Genomic DNA, 22,388 nt, shown 5'->3' on the forward strand with positions numbered 1-22,388 from the left:
ATCACTGGGATCTTCGTGACGTTAAAAAAAAACACACCCACATGATCAGGAAATCCAGATGCTGGCTGGCAGAGTTATAAAGGGCAATGGTGAAAAATGGATAGTGGTCCTTCAGAATGCTCTCTGTGGAGACAGGGCCGCCAGTGGATACTGCAGTGGGAGCTGTGTTTTCATGTTGTTTCTAATTGGTCTGGTATGTATTGGCTCAACATCATAAGGGCTGTGTCCTGCTGTAGGCGTGCATATTCTCTGAGTATGGGAGCTGAATTCCTCAAGGAGAGGAGAGGCATGTGGATTTGTCCTAGAGGAGAGGAGTTGTTTGTATGACCCATGATTAGTCTGACAATTGCAGGTGGAGAGAGACTATGTATGAAAATTGTCAGTTTGCTCAAAGTTAATTTTTTCAGCAGTTCTAAATTAATTGTATAATTAACGCCTTTGGCCCACCATTCTGAAACACTGCCATTTAATGAGATTTGAATGAAGGATTGTTGTACACCACTTGAGTGCCCAAACTGCCGTTTCCATTGAACAGAATGCAATAAAAAACTTAAATAACTGCTGTTGCACTGTAGATTGTATTTCATATCAGTCTTGCCATGTCCCGCAAGTGAACCAAGCAACCTGATCATTTCATCCATCCATCGATCTATCATTCCGTCCATCCATCCATCCATCCATCCATCCATCCCTCCATCCATCCATCCATCCATCCATCCATCCATCATTCCATCCTTCCACCCATCCATCCACACGGCAAAATTTATCTCGCCAAGGCTACATTACAGCTTTTCATTCAAAACATTCAGTCGTTTTTTTTTTTTTTTTTTATAGCTGGTAATGATCGCATAAAAACGTATTAGAAGGTAAGTGAATTATAACAGCGTAAACTTTTCTGTAAGCGTAGTAGTGCTGTAGGTCATTGGTTTAACCCTTTAAGGTTACGTGCTCATTGACAGGTGTGTGATGCGTGAGGCCAGCAAACATGACATATAGCCGTTTCATTTTACTTCAGGACGCATTAATACCGATCTGTATGTCTATTGGAGACATTCATAAATATTCCTAGCAAATCTAATAAATGTTGGAGACATACTTGTTACATAAACGCACTAAATCACACTTCAGCAGCATTTATTAAAAAGCGCACAAGAAGATCTGCGCTTGAGCAGTGCATATTTGAGGGGGCGTGCAAAAAGTTTTGTGCACAAGCAGAGGAAATCGGCACGCAAGCAAAGAGATTTGCATGCTATTGCATAAATGAAGTCTCGACTTAATACTGCGACATTTGTCATTGAAATAACACCACAGGTAGTTTGGTAGATCTGTGTAAAAAAAGCCTGCCGCCACAGCTGGAAAAATTCCTAGAGGAAACACTGCTCCATCTATATATCTTTTCATCTATCAATCTATCGTTCCATCCGTCCGTCCGTCCATCCATCCATGCATCTACAACTTGCTACAGTATTTATGATTTGAACCCACTTGCCTTCATTACTGCCTTAACCTGTTAATGTTCCAGTGTACTTCCTACAGTGAGTGCTGGAATGCTAATTATGTTAATTCTTCATGTTATTGACTCATCATGTGCTGGAAAATACCTCAGATTTTGCTACTGTACAAATTGGCATGACATACAAATTGCATTCCCATTATGTAAATCCCCATTTTTGCTAAATCCCAAATGTGGTGTATTTAGATCTGGTCAGTCTGGAGACCAATTGAATGATGAGGCAACATACTTTAACCCATTGTTGTGCTCAAGAAACCAGTAAGACATCTGAGCTTTGTGACATGGCACTTTATCCTGGAAGTAGCAGTTATTGGATGCACAGTGGTGAAAAACAGGTAAACTGTGAAGTTCAGAGATGCTTTGTTGGTACTATGGGGCAAGAAAAATCACCTCTACATCAAAACAAGAACTGTTGATGGAACTCAGGATAGCTGTATGTTTACATGTTAGTTCATTCATTCATTCATTCATTCATTCATTCATTCATTCATGCATTCTTTCATTCTGCTTAGTCCCTTATTTATCAGAGGTTGCCACAACAGGAAGAACCACCTGTTTGGGACAAATTCTTATCCTACTTTCAAATGGTATAGCTGAAATTGAGACATTTTCCAATCTTCCATTGTCTAATATGATGAGCCTGTGTAAATTATAGCCACAGATAGCTGTTCTTAGATTTCATTGAGTACAGAATGTTCATTCTTTTCTGACCTTTGGCTTCAACAAGGTGTTTATGCTCACAGAAATGCCTTTCACTGAATTTTTCACTTCTTCAGACCACTGTCCAGCAGTTCAACAGTTTCTGAGATACTGAAAGAACTCAAAGACCAGCCATCAGGCTGAAGCAAGTCACACCTAAATTTTTTTTTTTCCCTATTCTGATGCTCAGTTTAAACTTCAGCAGATGATCTTGACCACATCTGCATGCCTAAATAATTATTTTTGCTGCCATAAGATTGTCTGATTAGATATTTTCCAACATAGTTTAATTTTGAAAACGTACTCCTATATACATTTTTGGAGATCGCAAATTATGTAGCCAGAGCCACATATGGCTGCATTTCATCTTTAAAACAAATGCTACAGGGTGGTATGACATTCCTTTTCTCACTTACCAGCAGTTTGTCCAGTGGCTCAGCATGTACATGGACGGACTTGAGACAGAACAGAGTTGACTGAGACAATGGGGTTCGAGTCCGGTGAAGAACGATTCCAGAAAGCAGGTAAGAAAAAAGCTAAAATTAAAAAATTCATTAAATAAGTAAATAACAGGGTGAGAATGTGGTAAAATCTGAAAACATGGTAAAAATCAGAGGGCTTTTCTTTTTTTGGATTGGTTTTTAAAACACTGTTGGTTGTGTTTAGGGAAGGGGGAGAATTGGGGAATAGGTTGGTTGGTCAGTCAGTAAGTCAGTCAGTCAAAAGCGCCTCTGAAAGAAATTTGAGATCTAAAAAAAGCATACAAAGCGGCCTCTGGAGGATTTGCAAAAACAAAAACTGTAACAAAAACAAAACAAAAACGTAGCTCCTGGGACGTATTTTGCTTTCTCAAGAAATGTTTATAGGGGTACGTAATCGGAATGAGTCTGGGTTTAATTGAACAGGTGTACCTAAAGCATTTTAAAAGCTTAAAGTTGCTATAAAAGAAGGTAAAGATTGTCTTTTTTCCCCCCATATTGTTATCTGCATCCAAAGGAGACAGTCCCTAATGACAAAAAAAAGAGGTGAATGATTTTGTCTTTTGGGGACTGATTGGATGGTTGTAAGATGTGCATGGCTAACAGAATGTAGGAAAATCGATGAATGGACAATAGCAGGACAGAAATGAGAAATGTCACATCACCCGAAAGGCATTCAATGTGATCAGAAGTGAAGAAAAATCATTTTGAGAAGACAGGGAAGGTTATAGTGTTTGATAAAAGATTATGAGGGGAAATTAAGTATTGCAGAGATACACATTTTATAACAAGAACTCCTATGCACTTTACATAAAAAGACGGGTACATTCTGATTTCATTCAGGCCTTTAAACCTTGCAATAGTGCTGTTAATATTGAAGTTACATTTGAGGACAAATCTATATGCAAGGTTAACTTATCAACAGAGTTTAAACTAGTGTATTCAACTGCTATCTATTCATGCAATTATGATATTTGCAGCATAATTTCATGTGCACATAAAACAAATCTATGAGTTTTTTTGTGCGTGTGATTGATTACAGGACAGATGATAGCCTACATTTTACTGGGTTGTACTGTGTCTTACACACCACTGTAAAACATCATGTTCATTCTTGTTTAATTCGAGTTATAACGTGTTGTAAAGTGGAAGACATGATTACGGTGGAACGTGGTTGGCATATTTAGTCACACCACATTTAAACACTTCAAAACATTTTTGCTGGAATTGCATTTTTGAATTTTTGCAATCTTGGTAAAATTTGGACAAAATGAAACAGATTTAAGAAATGAAACACTCTTTGTGATCACTAGACTGAATGACTCAAACTCTGATGTTTTTTTTCACCAAATGTGATGATTTCAGTGTGTTTAGATGAGAGACAAAACTTTTTTTTAAGTAAAGATTATCTACAAGAATACCCATAAACACTTTTATGCAGTCATGTATGCGTGATCGCTCAGTTTCTTAGTTTTTTAAAGCACTACATTATTTGTTTTCACAGTATTAAAATTGACTTTTTTACACTGCATGGAAGTGAATTTGACATTAATAGTTATGAAAAGGTTTCAAAAGCTTTTCTTGTGTCCGTTCCCTTTAAAGCCTTTAAAGCTTTATATGAAGGTGCTAGAGATATTGAATATACATATAAGGACACAATTATGTGTATGTCTGTACAAAGTGAACAAAAATATTATTGCTGCAGTCCATGGACTTTAATAACAAGCTTCCCAGTCTAATGATTGTGAAGGGATAAAAATCTACCTGAAGGCAAAAAATTATCTGGAGGGATATTTGGCAGTGACGTTGTTTTCTTTTTTACTTACAAAATTGTAGCTAATGATAATATATCATTAACACACACACACACACACAAACACACACACACACACACACACACACACACACACACACACACACACACACACACACACACACACACACACACACACACACACACACACATTTTATATATATAAAATTCTAAATAAATAATAATAAATATAACATAAACTTTTAAACAAATATACATAATTATTTGATGATCCATGGCATTAAGTAATGATAATATATATATATATATATATGTGTGTGTGTGTTTCTTATTTGTTTCTTAAAAGCCATTTAAGTGATATTATTATCATAAACAATTATAGTATAAACTTATTTTTCCATACAAGAATATATTTTCTCCCTATATAGTGAGAAATATATGTTCATATATTACTATATATGAACGTAACGATGAGTCAAATTTTTTTTTTATGAAATAGACAGGCTACAGACAGCAATAGAATGAGGAACTTGTAAAGAGTTTTTAAATGCATGAAAGTGGCTGTGAGCCGAGATCAGGATATTGATGAACCCAAGCAGGAAAGGGAAGGACAGTATAAACAAGTGTGAGCTGCCACAGTGTTGCCCTGCTTTCCACACTGCTGTAGAGAGATATATGTTCATAAATGTGCTGGAAAAGCAGACAGATGGTCCAGACATTTCCTCCTTCTATCTCTCAGGATACCTGGGTAGTATCCGCTTGTGGATGAGAGCTAGACTTATTCATTTTTGGCGTATATTATCATATTGCACAATAAAACTCTGGCTTGTTTTCCTAAATTATATAGCAATGTTTATATTGAAGTTATGTTATATTGCAGGCAGCACTGCTGCAATTGCACTTTGCATTGAGGTTTTATGTGTTAACATTAGTTAAAGAGCCCCCATTTTGTATTTAAAAAGCTCATATTTTGATTTGGGGGTCTCCAACAACAGGCTGATATGCATGCAAGGTCAAAACAATTTGGTATTGTTTCGAGATGTCATCTAAACGAACAGGCAAAAGACCCAGACAAACAAATATTTAAACGACTTTCAGATTTAAACCTCAGCTGAATGTTTTCATTCACTTAGAGCTGTTTTGCACACTGTATGGAAGGTCACGTTCCAAAACTCATAATAGGGGCTCTTTAACTACATTAGTAAACATGAATTAATAAAGCTTCTGAAGCATTTTTTTAATCACACAAAACATTTTCAAAATGCAAAATCTAAGTAATATGAATGTTTGTATTACATTTTTTGCAGTTACAATTACATTAATCTTTAAAAAGGATAAAAAATCCAGACATATTGCTCATTATGTTGGTTAACATATGAATAACTATATGTTATGTCATTTATAATATATATTATTTTATTTAACAGATTTTCCTGTTAGATTTCATTCAGTTTGCCTTTTATGTATCTCACACAATGCAAGCTGTCTACATAAAACAAAAAACATTCCTTCATTGACTGCTGTAGACAGCTTGTCCTCAAGTTCTTTTAACTGCGCCTAAGGCAGTGAACACCTCATAATGTGGTTGTTTTTACGTGGAGGATTTAACTAAAATCAACAAACACCACCTGTGTTTCGCCTTGTTTTTGGCAGCTTTTTTCTAGCAAATCCCTCAAATTGCCAATAACGGACTCCTCTTAGCTCAGAAATGTCATTTTCAGAAATGTGTGTGCCGAGTAAAAAAGTGCCTTATGACTATCCACTGATAAGAATCAAAACTATATTTAGGACACTTCTGTCAGTAGTTCTGTCTCCTACAATTCTGGGGGGCATCTGGAGAGTAAACCTTTTACTTTTCAGCTCTTTCTGAGCTGTTCTTAGCCATGTTTCTTTCGTTTACCAGCAATGTCTTGTTCGTTGTGGTGTTCATTTCAGGGCTATTCTAAATAATGAGTTGGCTGGCGTGCAATTGAGACATAAACATTTTTCCCACCGGATACACCTCACTAGACGTTTTTTTTTTGTCTGCAATGCAAACCATGATATCAGATTACAACAGATTCAGCTTGTTTTAGTGGTAAATGGTTTTTAAAGGTGACATCGGAAGAAGTTTTAGCTTAGTTATTGTGTTTAGTTAAAGTAAAATGTTTAGTTAAAAGAAAATATTCGGCTTCTTTTTTTAAAAACTGTCTGAATGAATTTATGTGGCAATTTACTTGAATTTTTCTGCCATTATAGATTTAATGAGTTTCAATGTGCCAAATGTTCTCCAAACTATGGTCTTGTACCTTCTCCCATAGTTTTTTTAAATGATAGCAAAACAGCTAACAATGGTACTTTTCGTTTTTTTGCAACTGAACAATGAAGCAATCCTGCCATGTGTTTGAATGCATGTTTAGAGGCTCACATGTGCTAACACAGAATCTTCATATTAGGTAACAGATACATTTTATATATTAGTTTTATATATGAAGGGAATATCCTAGATGGCTTGGGAGTGCAAAACATTTTTTATTGCATCAAAGTTGCATTTAAAGGATGTAACTTTACTGGCAATTTGCCTGAAAGATAGAAGTGATGTTTTTTTTATATGGTTATAGTTAACAAAACTCTGGCTTTAGTTCACTCGTGTTATGTTTGCATGTTCTCCTCGTGTTTGTGTAGTTTTTCTCCGGGTTCCCCGGTTTCCCCCACAGTCCAAAGACATGCAGTATAAGTGTTTTTAGTGAAATAAATTTGCTGTACAGTGTGTGTGTGTGTGAGAATGAGAGAGTGTTTGGGTGTTTTCCAGTACTGGGTTGGGGCTGGAAGGGAATTCACTACATAAAACATATGCTGGATCAGTTGGCGGTTTATTCCACTGTGGCAACTCTTGATAAATTAGCTAAAGGAAATTGAATGAATGAAACCTAAAGACTGTTCATTAAAGCAACTCGCAACAGCAAAGTGACAAGTGACCGTTCATTTTAACAGAGAGTGAGCAATTTCCAACCTCCATCTACGCAAGTGACAGTGACCAGGTGGGCGTGTCGAGCAACGCAACAAAGTTCAGAATCCTTCAACTTTATGCAAATGAGCGACAGCCAATGGGAGCACTAGTCGAGCTCATGGGATCTTTTCTTAGCTCGCTCAGAGGCCGGTTGTATTCTCCACGCTGTAGAGCTACACAGATCTGTGCTTGCAGCAGGTCGCCATCCAGAGCAGGAGGCAGCTACAAATTTGCTGCTAGTGTAAATGAGGCATAAGACCCCACAGAATCATACTAACTTGTTTAAAATGAGCATCTGACAGTCAATTCAGGGATATCCACAGGGGAATCAACTACTTTTTTAAGAGCCTTTTTATTATTGTTTAATAGTGTTTAATCATTAATTTGCCTTGTCATTAATCATTAATTTGACTCCTGTTCAATGTATTTCCACATACAGCCTGTTATGAACAGATTGCTTTAATGACATAACTATCAGTAGTTCTTTGTGCTGTTGCATTTGCATAACTAGAACATATTTTTACATCTGTAAATTGAGTTATTTAACTTTCATGGCAACGATTATGCTCTTTTTATTTACTTTGATGTAAGCATGCCTGAATATAAAATAATAAACCTTTTAAATGCTTACATGTTGAAACTGGATTCTGTTGTCTACAATGGAAGGTTTTGTGCACTTAATACTTAACAAATAAACTGCACGCTTTCATTTCAGTGTTGTAGTTTTATGGTTATTTCAGCATACAATTTGCTGAAATACAATATAACAGTATGAATTTAAAGTAAACATTTAAAGTCAATTTAACAGTACATAATGCATGCAATTTAGAGATCCAGTGTTCTTATATCTTATTAACTTTCCTTCGACTTAACGTCTTTGTTTATCAGGGGTTGCCACAGTGGAATAAACCGGCAATTTTTCCAGCATATGTTTTATGCAGTGAATACCCTTTCAGCTGCAACCCAGCACTAGGAAACACCCATACACTCTCGCATTTAATCACATACACTATAGCCAGTTTAGTTTATTCAATTCACCTATAGCACAGGGGTTTGGACTCTGGGGGAAACCAGAGCACCTGGAGGAAACCCACATCAACGTGGGGAGAACATGCAAACTCCACACAGAAGCGCCAACTGACCCAGCTGGGGCTTGGACCAGCAACCATTTTAAACTAGTTTTTAAACATTAATTTTAAACTAAGTCAGGATATGAGGGTCAGGATATAAATTAGGATAAAGTGGTTACGCAAAGTACCCCATTATATCCTGTAGTTGTGCTGCATAGGTATTTACATTAGACTTCAACTATGCTATTGTTGTCTATTGGAAGGAATGGGTCAATAGAGCCACCATTTTAGTACAGGGTAACACTTCTTTGAAATGAATGTGGGACCAGAGTGCAGTGGAGGACTGGACATCCAGAGCCAGAGATATATGTATGCTGTACACTGTAAAAACCTGGGCTTAATTTGTGGCAGGACAAGTCAAATCCGCATCCGCCACCTCTGAAATTTGATCTGGTACCTCATTTTACCGATCCCCCTCCTTACACTGCTCATCACTTTCTTCTGCTACTCCTCAACCCTCTTAACTTTCATCCGCAACATCACTCACCCCATCCCCCTCCCTTGCCGTGACAACACCCCACAAAACCAACCGCACCTCCCACCACAACCCTTAATCACAAAATTATCATTTTACATCACTTTTCTATATCAGTGGATAAGTGACCACACTGGCATTGCTGACAAAGAGCATGTGTTTGTGTGCATGGAAATGTATTATCCACCCTCTGTTAAATTTGTTCTAATCCGTGCCCTGAAACATAACCGCTCTTACACTTTCCCTTCTAAATCTAACAGAGGGAGCGATTCGTTTTTGAATGAATCTCCGTAATGAATGACCTCATCAATATCCCTGCATCTCAATGTGCACATCTACCTTTCTGATCTAAATGGCACAGTATATAACATTTGTAGTATTCAATAATTTACAGGTGGACAGTATGTGTTTGGAGGCGCATGCACTGTTATGTTATCAGGCACCCTTATTAGTTACTTCAAAAACTAGACATTACTTCACTTAGCCAACAAAAATTATTATCTTATTGTCATATTTCATTTATGTTTTGGTGATTTTATTCAACAAAATTAGCATAAGCCGAGTATTTAGTGCAAGTTGGTGCTACTTTGCCTTATGGTCAGTGCAGTAAGTGACCTTATTGATCCTAAAAGTTTGCATTATAAAAAAAAACGTAAAAAACAAAATCTTGCTTATGGAATGTTCTGCCTTTATGCTTTGTTTGCTTGTTACTACACCTCGTACGCATTGCAGAAGTCCAGCATCTTCAGATTAGCTTTAGTCTTGACTATGCATGGGACGGTAACCATTTTTAAGGTATACCACGGTTTGGAAAAGTCAAGGATTTTAAACCATCAAGATTTTCTGCCATACCCTTCTTAAGGTATGTGTAAAAAATTTTATTCATGTTTTTTTTAGGACAACAGTATCTCCAGCAAAAAAGATGCCATTTTAAATTCTAAAAAAATCTGTTTTTGAAACAAATGAAGAAGGCATATTTCTATAATTCATTTAGCCGGACACATTTACTGCTTCAAAATATTTTAAATGTTTCTCAAAATGAAATATATTGGGGAAAAAAAGGAAAAAAAGTTTTTGGCTTTTTATCCAGAAATTTAAAAATATATTTTAGAGCAGAAATCACAATACTGTGATACAATAACACAGAATCAATTAAAAGAATAAAATAATAAAATATTAATACAGAAATGTGTGGCACGGTGGCGCAGTGGGGGTAGCGATGTCACCTCACAGCAAAAGGGTCAGTGGGTTGAGCCTCTGCTGGGTCAGTTGGCATTTCTGTGCTGAGTTTGCATGTTCTCCCCGTTTTTGCATGGGTTTCCTCCGGTTGCTCTGGTTTTCCCACAGTCCAAAGACATGGGCTGTAGGTAAACTGGGTAAGCTAAATTGTAGTGCATGTGTGTGAATGAGAGTGTGTGGGTGTTTCCCAGTTACAGCTGGAAGGGCATCCGCTGCGTAAAACATTTGCTGGATAAGTTGGTGGTGCATTTCGCTGTGGCAACCTCTGATTAATAAAGGGATTAAGCCGACCTCTCCATAGCGATTCAATGAAAAGCACTGCACCCCTTAGAGATGGAAATAACCATGGAAAAATTAAATGAGATTGAATTGCACTAATATAATTGATATCCCAAATAAGGGGAGGGGCTAGAGTGAATGTGCAGCAGTGTGACTCTGTAATGAGTTTTGTGAGAATGACAGGAGCATCCCTGATTAACTGACATAGATGAGAATAAATGGGACTATCAATAAATAAACAGCAACTCATTCCTCAGCAGTCGACCTGGGCTGGGAACGTATCGTCAACAGAGCCACTCTCGGCGTCTTCACCAATATTTGTCTCACTCTGAAATGAAAGAGCAATGAATAAATTTCCAGCATTTAAAGATGAGAATGGACTTCATAAAAGGCTATGCGTGAGGACATACATTATGAATGCGTCTCTACCTCAGCCTCTCAACCTACATTATTTGATTTTCATTATTCATCTCAGAATGTTGCATATAGATTTTTTGGGGTTCGAATCCAGCTCCTGCCTGTGGGGACAGATTAAGTGGTTTCCTTTTGTCTCGCCAATCAATTGAAACATATTCAAGCCACATCAAATAATTACATCTAATGCTTTGGTCATTGCACAGACTGAGACGAGCCATTAAGCGTACAAACGGTGATAAGAAATAAACAAGGGCAATGATTTAAGTGCATAAACCATAAAACAATAATTCAAAATGTATTTTTTTCACATCAGAGGCAATGATACGAGGTCAGCCTTTTATTGTGCACATGTTTTCCGTTCCCTGTGTTGTGGGAAATCGGGCTTCTCCCGTTTTCCCCTGAATTTCCTTGTCTATCAGACGCTTCCTCGAGGCGGCCACACCCAATCACATTAAACTCCTGACCCTCCCGGTATTTTGGATTTCATGACTCGTCAACAGCGAAAGGTTGTTTTTGTTGCTGCATTACTGGCAACTTTCCAGCATTTATAAATAGCAGCGAGCCATTTGTTGAAGTTCCTCTCTGTACAGAAAGAGCAGAGGCAGGGGTTTGCTGTAGGTTGAGGTGAGCTCTCAGCTACTGAGTGCACACAGGGATAATTGTACATGAGTTTCCATCAGAAATGTCAAATTCAGAATGCTTTTTGTCTGTCACCATGTCAGATTGTGTTTTTGACTTGCCTTGACTCGACTACGTCCTTGTGTTGTCATCGACTAGAAACAGACTTCATGTTGCATCAATTAATCATTGCTTGCCATCTTTAACAAAATGTGTGATGTCATCAGGAAGCAAAACTGATTTCCAGAAACCAGAACATGTTAAAAAAATTGCCTACTGAAGTAGAGGTTTTGTTGTCGAAAACACCCTTGTCTTTTTTCAAATCACCACAACCCTCTGATGTTGACGTTGGCTGACGTTGTGAAGTCTGAAATGTTGCACAGTGAGTTTCTTTAGTCATTTTTATCTATATTACCTAAATACAGTAGATGGATAGTGTCAGTGCTTGTTTATGATAAATATAATGATAAATCTATGATTGTATTAGTGCCCTCTCACTTTTTCTATAGAATTTTTTTTATATTTATTGTTTCCCTCCAAAAATATTTTTTTTAATAAAAGGTCTTCATTAAAGCTTTACAAATCATTTAACAACCTTTGTGTATTTTGAAAGGTTTATCAGTTTTTAAAAAAATTAAGACCAGTAACCTTAAGTATACTTGGAAAAGGTCTGAGACTTACAGTAGTTATGGTTTCTTTGTTATTGCTATAGTAGATTCAGCTGTCCTTTTACATTTGGAATGATTTTCTTTAGAATTAGTTATCATTTTTGGAATGAATTGGCCCTTTTCTTAATATATTGATGACATGATGGACAAGCCAAAACATTCATTCATTTATTTCCCTTTGGCTTAGTCCCATTATTTATCAGGGATCGCAAAAGTGGAATGAACCACCAACTTATCCAGCATAGGTTTTAAGCAGTGGATGCCCTTCCAGCCACAACCTAGTACTGGGAAACACCCGTACACTCTTGCATTCACATGCTACAGCCAATTTAGCTTACCCAATTCGCCCATAGCACGTCTTTGGATCCGTCTTTCGGATGAGACGTTACACAGAGGTCCTGACGCTCTGTGGTCATTAAAAATACCATGACACTTCTCGCAAAGAGTAGGGGTGTAACCCCGGTGTCCTGGCCAAATTTCCTCAATTGGCTCTTACCTATCATGGTCTCCTTATCATCCCCATTCACCAAACTGGCTGTATCACTGTCTCTCCACTCTCCTAACAGCTAGTGTAGCATCATTCAAGTGGATGCTGCACACTGGTGTTGGTGTGGAGAGAACCCCTCTCATGATTGTGAAGCGCTTTGGGTGTATGGTCATACACATTAAATGCGCTATATAAATACACATTACATTACATGTGTGAGAAACCGGAGTACCTGGAAGAAACACATGCGAACACTGGGGGAACATGCAGACACAGAAATGCCAACTGACCCAGCCAAGGCTCCAACCAGTGACATTCTTACTGTGAGGCAATCATGCTACCCATTTTGTCACTGTGTTGCTTTCAGATTTAATGCTATTCCCCCCAAAAGTTGTAAATAAAATGTCTTCATTAAAGCCTTACAAATCATGAACCAAACTAGTTAACAACCTTGGAGATCCTATCTTGTGTGTTCTGAAAGGTGTATTAGTTGTTTAAAAAAATTCAGACCAGTGCTCACCTGAAGTGTACTTGAAAAAGTTGTGAAACTTACAGTAGTTATGGTTCCATTGTTATTTTCTGCTGTTCTTTTATAATTAGAATGATTTTGTTTGATTATTAGTTATCATTTTTGCAATGAACTGGCCTAACATATTGATGTCTATCGTCACATGATGCACCAGCCAAAACATCACTGTTAAATCACTGTTCAGCTTATTACTTTAGCTTAAGTAATCATATATGTATAGATTTCTTATTCTTTTACAGCAGATATTTGTTACTTGGAATTTCCCTCTTATTAAAAACAAATTGGAAATTCAGTTCTTGAGTCGTTGGATAATTTTATGCTTCCATTAATTATTCCAATAGTCACTGACAAAAACTCAAAAGAGCACAATTATTTATCAATTTTAAGATTTATTATAAGGAGAATAAAACAAATATATGTCACAACATATCAGGCCAAACAGGGACGATGATTTACTTAATTAAAAAAAAACTAAATTATGAATGCAAAATGAAAATAAACAGCAAAAGCAAAACTGCTTCACATAATTTTAATAGCATACAAATGAGGGATCAAACTCGATAAGGATATATAAGGTTACCAATCAAGTATAGTGGAAACAGGTGAGTGGCCATGACAACGACAACAAATGAAGTTTTATAAACCTGCGGTCACACTGGACTTTTCTCCCTATAGACTTCAATTTATATGCACGTAAATGTGTCAGACTGGAAACGCAAGCTCGTGTGACAAGTTTTGCAGTTCGCTGCGGTTCAAAGTTTAAGCTTGTTGAACTACGACCTGCGAAATCGCATCACTTGTCTGCATGAGACCAATCGAGGATCAAAACATGACTTGTCAGTACAGAAATTTCAAATATGGACCAACCGCTCGCTTTTTAAAATATTTAATCATCTTTTTTAGTCCCGTACCTTTTCGCAATGCCATACAATAGAATTACGCAGTCTCAAACTCTAGTGTGACCGCAGCATAATTTCGAGAGGAGCACATGATATGATTGATCGCAGCTGACCTTGCATCATTAATCGCTGCTAGTCCAATCAGATTAATTCTAGCCTCCAATAAATAAGCTTATTCATTCTATGCTCCTTATCTTTGTTTTTGAAGAAACCCCCTATCCACCTCATCTCCTCCTTTCCTCCTTTACCATGGGGAGCTTTCGAGACTACTTGATCTCAAACCCCGTCATGCTACATGCCCAGGCAGGAGCCCTGGCCTCAAGTATCTCTAAGATCAGGGTTCCCTCCAGGGACAGCACGCTAAATCCGAAAATTATATCAAGCAGTACCTAAGTGTTAACTCTTGAAATGAAATAAAAAATGGTACTAAGGAATTAAAGCAAACAGCAGCAAAATACAGAAAATGTTCATTCATTCATTTTATTCAATTTCTTTTCGCCTTAGTTCCTTTATTAATCTGTGGTAGCCACAGCGGAATGAATCGCCAACTTATCCAGCATATGTTTTAAGCAGCAGATGCCTTTCCAGCTGCAACCCATCCCTGTAAAGCATTTGTACACACCCATTCATAAACATACAGTACACTATGGACATTTTAGCCTTCCAAATTTACCTATAGTGCATGTCTTTGGACTTGTGGGGGAGCACTCAGAAAAAACCCATACGAACACGGGGAGAACATTCAAACTCCATACAGAAACGCCAACTGACCCAGCTGAGGCTCGAATCAGCTACCTTTTTGCTGTGAGCGCCTGCAAATGTTGTTTTTTTCTTTTTTTTTTACATGCTCTCTGTGCAAGTCCAATTAGCTTTAGCTCATCTTTTCCGTCAGTTTTTCATCTGAGAACCTAATACATGACAGGGTCCCATCACTGAAACGAAACCTGCCTCTTCATCTCAGAAAGGTCCATTGTTCTGAGATAAAGAACATCCAGAGATAAGCTGTCCTTGTATTAATTGAACATAGAGGCCTTCACCATACAGCAGGGTGGCCTGTGAATGTGAAACATTTGAGCATATAGCCATAAGCCTTTTAAAGGTTTGGCAGCAAATCTTTCAACATTTCTTCATTCTGTTCATTCATATGAGAGGTGCTTCAAAGGGGAGTACTGTAATAAGGTTAGATATGAAAGTCTTGCAACGTTTGTTTAATTTCAGTGGAAGTAGGGCTATTAAGATCTGTTTTAATGTGACTCATCTGCAACACCTGCATTAGTGAAGTAAATATATGCAGAGATCAACGCTGAGATGAAACGGCGCTATCATTACATTCCTGTAATTCTTCACATTTATGATGAAAGAACGTGAATGGGAACATTTTGCACTTGAACGTTGAAAATATGCTGTGGTCTAATAATATTGCAACCATGCTTTTTCTGGGTATCAATGCTTTGATCAGGTATTCAGATTTGCATTTCCTAAAGAGAACGCATATGATTTGAAGTGTATGTTAATGAAAGGTTTTATCAGAGCTGGTTTGTCATTGAAGTAAAACTGCACCTGCACACAAGACTAAACCCAGAAGCTTTTTTTTAGTAGGAAGGTGTCTAGATATTCAAATATACAAGCGAGAGAGAAGACCAACTATAATTGAATATGCAAATAGATATAGGAGAGCAGACAAACTTCAGTTCAGTATGAAAATATAGTATCAAATTCACCTCAAGACAGTTTCATGTTGACTTTGTGCTTTATTGTATAATTTTAAAATGCACAGTGGTTGAAAGAGGACTAAAAAATCATACTCAAGTAAAAGTACTTTTACTCAAATTTGCCGATGATACTGTGGTTTTGGGCCTCATCTCCAATAACGATGAGACCGCGTACTTGGATGAGGTACAGAGGCTCACATCATGGTGCCAGGACAATTTCCTTTTTCTGAATGTGAACAAAACTAAGGAGTTGATTATGGACTTTAGGAGGAGACAACAGCAGCCCTACACTCCTCTTATGATCAGTGGGACCCCCGTGGAGAGGGTGAGTAGTTTCAAGTATCTCGGTGTAATTATCTCTGAGAACCTGACTTGGACTACACACATTGAAAGGCAAGTAAATAGAGCCAGGCAAAGACTGTACCATCTGCAACAGCTGAGGAAATTCAGGGTCTCTCCAGCAATCCTGAAAACTTTCTATTCAGGGACCGTAGAAAGTGTTTTGACTCAAGGTATCTCAGTGTGGTATGGAAACAGCTCAAACCAAGACCGCAAAGCACTTCAAAGAGTTGTGCGTTTAGCTGAGCGCATCTCAGGGTCTGCTTTCCCCTCCTTGCAGGACATCTATATTAAACGTTGTAAGAATAGAGCTGTTAAAATTTGTAAGGACTTAAACCATCCTGACAATTATCTATTCACTTTGCTTCCATCTAGAAAACGATTTCATAGCTTGATGGCAAAAACTGAGAGACTAAGGAGGAGTTTCTTTCCCCAGGCCATCAGGCTACTAAATTCTAACCCGGTGTTACACATTACGTTATTTTTTCGTATTTATCATTGTAGTAGTCATATTCATAAGTACATCATATTGCTGCTATTCTTATTACCTTGTATAATTTTTTGCACATCTTTTTTTTGCACGCTTTTTCTTTTTCTTTTTCTTCTTTTTCCTTAATATTTAATTTTTTGTTTATCTATACTTGCACTATCTCTGGAGCGGACCTGACCTACATTTCACTGCTGGTCATACTTTGTATAACTATGTATGTGACAAATAAAACTTGACTTGACTTGACTTGACTTGCCTAAAAATGTAGTGCAAGTAGAGTAAAAGTATCTATTGTAAATATTACTCAAAGTATGAGTAAAGAGACCTTTAAAAATACCCAAAAGTAGTGAGTAGTGAGTAGTACGTTGTTAAAAGCTGATGTGTTTACATGTAATTTGTGCATCTGTGTGTAAATGTAACATTCTGTAGTGCATTTAGATATTGCCCAGCAGGCACACAACATCATAAGACGTTAATATTAGGTTAGATTTTGCTTGTGATGTCAGGTGACCAAAATTCAATGTCTCGCCAGCATCTAAGGGCAATGTTATTTTGATGTCCAATAAAGATGCCAACATCTTAAACCAATGTCATATTGACATCAAATACTGACATTTATTGCTTAGATATGTCAACCATAATTAAACGTTTGATCAACGTCATAGTGGTAGCATGCACATAATGCCAAGCTGTAACATTATTAGACGTTGATATTTGGTTGGTTTTAGGTTGAACATTGGACATTGTTGTTGGCCTGACGTTTAGTTCTGACGTCAACACAATTTTCATTTCCAAACAAAATGCAACGCCCCCATGACTTTAGGATACAACGTCAATTTGACATGTTGACATTTTGTGCTTGCTAGGTGTTTAAAGCCATTTCAGCCATCATACAGTAAACATCCATTATCTTCTCATCAATGACATCCATCTAAACAGTCTCTGGGTCAACGCATGTGTCATATTCTGAGCTATTATTTGTTTTCTCCACAAGATGTCGCCATTTTCCCCAGTGTTTCTGTTTGTGGTTCATTTGTGTTAATTTGGTTCAGCTGTGTCTTGTTAAGACTAGCCTATATATTCTACCCTCTTGTCTTCACTTGTCACTTGGTTTTTGAGTTTGATGTGCTACCGCTGTTGCCGTAAGTCCTCTTGTTATTACCTTTTGTATTTTTTTGGCTATAGTACCAGTTGCTCTACGGAGAACTTTATGTTTGTTAACTGCTTAGCTTTTGGAGTTCCTATGTTTTTGCCTGGCGGCTTTTTCTTGATGATTTTGGATTTCCTCAATAAACACCTTTGTTTGAACTAGACTTTGTGCCTTAGCAATTGGGTTCACCAACTCTCCCTGTGGCTCATCGTTAAACCACTGGTCTACTACACCAGCGACCCGGGTTCGAGCCTTGGGCTCATCACAGAAAAACCAAGTCAAACATGAACCCTGCTGAGGCCTCTGCCCAAGAAATGGTCTCTATTGTTGCTCAGCATGACGCTACAGTCAAGCGCCATGAGGCGGCCTTGATTCAGCAAGAAGCACTTATGGAGAAGCATTCCCAGTTACTATCAGAACTCATGACTTCCATGCGACAACTCTCTGACAGTCTGCGTCAACGTCCAACTACATCCCCAGAAGAAGCTTCAACCCCAACACCTGTCATTCATACCCCTCAACCTCAGTTTGAACCACGTCTTCCCCCACCGCAACGCTTTTCAGGGGACCCGGAAACCTGTGAGGGGTTTATAACTCAGTGTGACCTCACTTTCAAGCTTCAACCCTCCACATTCCCTTCAGATCAGGCTAAGATCGCTTATATACTCACCCTATTATCTGGCAAAGCACTTGCTTGGGCAACAGCAATCTGGAATGCTAAGTCTCCCTGCTGTACTAATTACTCAGCTTTTGTGAAAGAATTACGGCGTGTATTTAACCATCCCCTTTCAGGACTAGAGGCTTCCAAGCACCTACTCACCTTGTGTCAAGGAGGTAAAAGTGCCGCAGAATATGCCATTCAATTCCGAACAATTGCTGCAGGAGCAGGCTGGAATGATGAGGCCCTCATCGTTTGTTTCCAGAATGGGTTGTCTGAGGCCCTCAAAGATGAGTTGGCTACCCGAGATCCAGCTAAAACCCTTGAGTCCTTAATAGACCAAGCTATCCTCCTGGACAACCGCCTGAGAGAAAGAAGACTAACCCCCTGCTATGTTCCTTCACGTTCTCCCAACCTCCCCAATACCCCATATGCTACTGAGTCACCTCAGTTTTCAGAACCAGATTCCCCAGAGCCTATGCAACTAGGCCGTGCCCGGCTAACTCTTCAGGAACGCACTCGCCGTATGAAGAGCCGTCTCTGCCTCTATTGTGGTGGGTCTGGTCATTTCCGTTCTGATTGTCCTGAGTTGAAGGAAAACTCACCATCCCAGGCAGTAAGGAGAGAGCTGTCTCGGGAGTGACCCAATTCGTCTCTCCTAGCAATTCCAGTCTGCTCTTACCCATCACTTTAACATTTGAGTCTAAGGAACATCAACTTCAAGCACTTGTTGATTCTGGAGCAGCGGGGAACTTCATGGATCAGACACTAGCAACTAATCTCAAGATTCCCCTTAAACTGTTAGATAACCCTCTGGAGGTGACCGCTTTGGATAGGAGACCGATAGCTCCCGGAGCTGTTACCCATCTTACTGTTCCTCTGCATGTCTCTGTGTTCCACCACAAGGAGGAGATATCCTTTTATTTGATTGAGTCCCCTGACCTGCCCTTGATCTTTGGCTATCCCTGGCTTACTCTTCATAACCCCCACATTGATTGGTCTAATGGCGAAATTCTCCACTGGGGCCCCCTGTGTCACAAAGTTTGCTTAGATCCACCTAGTAATAATCCCGAGTCTCAAGACCCTGTTGACCTTTCTCGAGTCCCACCCCAGTATCACTCCTTTCACTCGGTCTTCAGCAAACAGAAAGCTTCTGTCTTACCCCCACATAGACCATATGATTGTGCCATAGAGCTAATGCCCGGCCAGTGCCCCCCTCGTGGTCGGGTGTTTTCATTGTCTCCTCCTGAGCAAACGGCCATGGAGACATATATCATGGAGGGCCTTAAAGCAGGGATCATCCGTTCTTCCACATCTCCGGCAGGTGCAGGTTTTTTCTTTGTGGGGAAGAAGGATGGAGGTCTCCGGCCCTGCATAGATTACAGAGCTCTCAATAAGGTAACAATCCGGAATCGTTATCCCCTTCCCCTTATGGCCACTGCCTTCGAGTTACTCCAGAAAGCCACCATATTTTCTAAACTGGACCTGCGCAATGCCTACCACTTGGTACGGATCAAGCAGGGCGATGAGTGGAAGACGGCATTTAATACCCCTACAGGCCACTATGAGTATTTGGTCATGCCCTTCGGCCTTACTAACGCTCCTGCAGTTTTTCAGGCTCTCATAAATGATGTCCTAAGGGAGATGCTGAACAAGTTTGTTTTTGTCTACTTAGATGACATCCTGATCTTCTCGAGTTCTCTCCAAGAGCATGAGAGTCACGTCAGAAAGGTATTAAAACGTCTTCAGGAGAACCATCTATTTGTTAAACACGAGAAATGTGAGTTTCACACCACTGAGGTCTTGTTCTTGGGCTTCATCATTAAACCAGGGCAGGTACAGATGGATCCCAAGAAGGTCCAGGCAGTGTTGGACTGGCCAGCTCCTACCTCTGTAAAGGAGGTTCAGAGGTTCATAGGATTTGCCAATTTCTATAGGAAATTTGTTCAGAATTTCAGCTCCGTGGTGGCTCCCCTGACAGCCCTTACAAAAGTGGGTTCAGCCAGAATTTCCTGGAATCCAGAGGCTGAGGCGGCTTTCAGGGAACTCAAACGCAGATTTACCTCTGCACCCATCCTTACTATCCCGAATCCAGAATTACCCTTTGTGGTCGAAGTTGATGCCTCAGATGTGGGAGTGGGAGCTGTGCTATCCCAGAGGGGGAAAGATAACTGTCTTCATCCATGTGCATTTCTTTCCCATCGTCTCAGTTCCTGTGAATGTAACTATCACGTTGGAGACCGAGAACTACTGGCTGTAAAGTTGGCATTGGAGGAATGGAGGCACTGGCTGGAGGGTGCCAAGCATCCGTTTCAAGTACTGACTGACCACAAGAACTTGGAGTATATCCAGCAGGCTAAACGCCTTACTCCCCGTCAAGCCAGGTGGTCCCTCTTCTTTAACCGGTTTGACTTTGTTCTATCCTACCGCTCTGGATCCAAGAACCTAAAACCAGATGCTCTGTCCCGAATATACAGTAACACTCCCTGGGAGAGGAACCCAGAAGCTATCATTCCCCAATCCAAGATTCCTGCACCCCTCAGATGGGGGTTTGAGTCAGCCATCCGTAAAGCCCAGATTCAAGATCCAGACCCAGGTGGCGGCCCTACTAACCGATTGTATGTTCCAAAGGCTGTTCGTTCTCAAGTTCTTCAATGGGCACACTCTTCCCGGCTGACCTGCCATCCAGGTATTTCCCGCACCTTGGACTTTTTGCAAAGACGCTTCTGGTGGCCTACAGCTAAAAAGGACGTAATATCATTGGTTAGGGCCTGCCCTGTTTGCAACCGGGGAAAAACCTCACATCTTCCCCCCCAAGGTCTTCTGCACCCTCTGCCTATTCCTCACCGACCATGGTCCCACCTCTCAATGGACTTCATTACTGGCCTCCCACCCTCCCATGGAAACACCGTTATTCTGGTCATTGTCGACCGGTTCTCCAAGGCTGCCCGATTCATTCCTTTACCAAAACTCCCATCTGCTAAGGAGACAGCAGACCTCATTACTTCCCATGTTTTTCGAGTCTTTGGAATTCCACAGGACATTGTGTCGGACCGGGGACCCCAGTTCTCATCCCGGTTCTGGAGATCTTTTTGTCAGTCATTGGGTGCATCCATTAGTTTGTCTTCTGGTTTTCATCCCGAGTCTAATGGACAGACAGAAAGGATTAATCAGAGTCTCGAGACCACGTTAAGGTGCATGGTGGGTCACAACCCTTCATCATGGTCCTCATACCTCCTATGGGCTGAATATGCTCACAACACTCTGCGCTCATCCTCCACTGGGTTATCCCCCTTTGAGTGCCAGTTTGGATTCTCCCCTGCCCTCTTCCCTGAGCAAGAGATTCAAGTGGCTGTTCCCTCTGTACAGCAGCATATTAATCGATGCCGTCGGACCTGGAGAGTAGTCCGCCGAAGACTCATCCAAACCTCTAACCAGTACCAGAGGCAGGCCAACCTTAGACGCAGATCTGCTCCCTCCCTTCGAGTTGGTCAACGGGTTTGGCTCTCCACTCGGAACCTTCCCCTTCGGATAGAGTCCCCCAAGCTTAACCAACGCTACATCGGACCATTTAAAATTATCAGGAGAGTAAACCCAGTTTCTTATCGGCTAGAAATACCTAGGTCATTTAAGATTAATCCCACCTTTCATGTATCTCTCCTAAAACCTGTGTTGTGTTCTTCTTTTGTTCCCTCTGACAGATCCCCTCCTCCTCCTCGCAACATTGGGGGTAAGCCTGCCTACACAGTCCGCAGGATACTGGATGTTCGGAGGGTGCAACGGTCTCGACAGTATCTTGTGGACTGGGAGGGGTATGGTCCCGAGGAGCGCTCCTGGATTCCCG

The 22,388-nt window shown here is 39.7% G+C and overlaps 1 protein-coding gene across 12 annotated transcripts in view; it reads left to right on the top strand.

Annotated features, from left to right (window-relative positions):
* il12ba (interleukin 12Ba) overlaps positions 1-22,388 on the top strand; it is a 166,240-nt gene that overhangs the window by 35,240 nt on the left and 108,612 nt on the right. For 2 of the 12 annotated variants that reach the window (XM_073921348.1, XM_073921344.1), the window contains exon 5: positions 2,632-2,736. The exons of 8 other annotated variants lie outside the window; for them this stretch is intronic. The gene's annotated coding sequence lies outside the window, so the exon portion shown is untranslated. The remainder of the gene's footprint in view (positions 1-2,631; positions 2,737-22,388) is intronic. 2 more of the 12 variants (XM_073921345.1, XM_073921350.1) reach the window with 1 other exon arrangement.

Source organism: Danio rerio, chromosome 14, assembly GCF_049306965.1.
Source record: "Danio rerio strain Tuebingen ecotype United States chromosome 14, GRCz12tu, whole genome shotgun sequence".
NCBI lineage: Eukaryota > Metazoa > Chordata > Actinopteri > Cypriniformes > Danionidae > Danio > Danio rerio.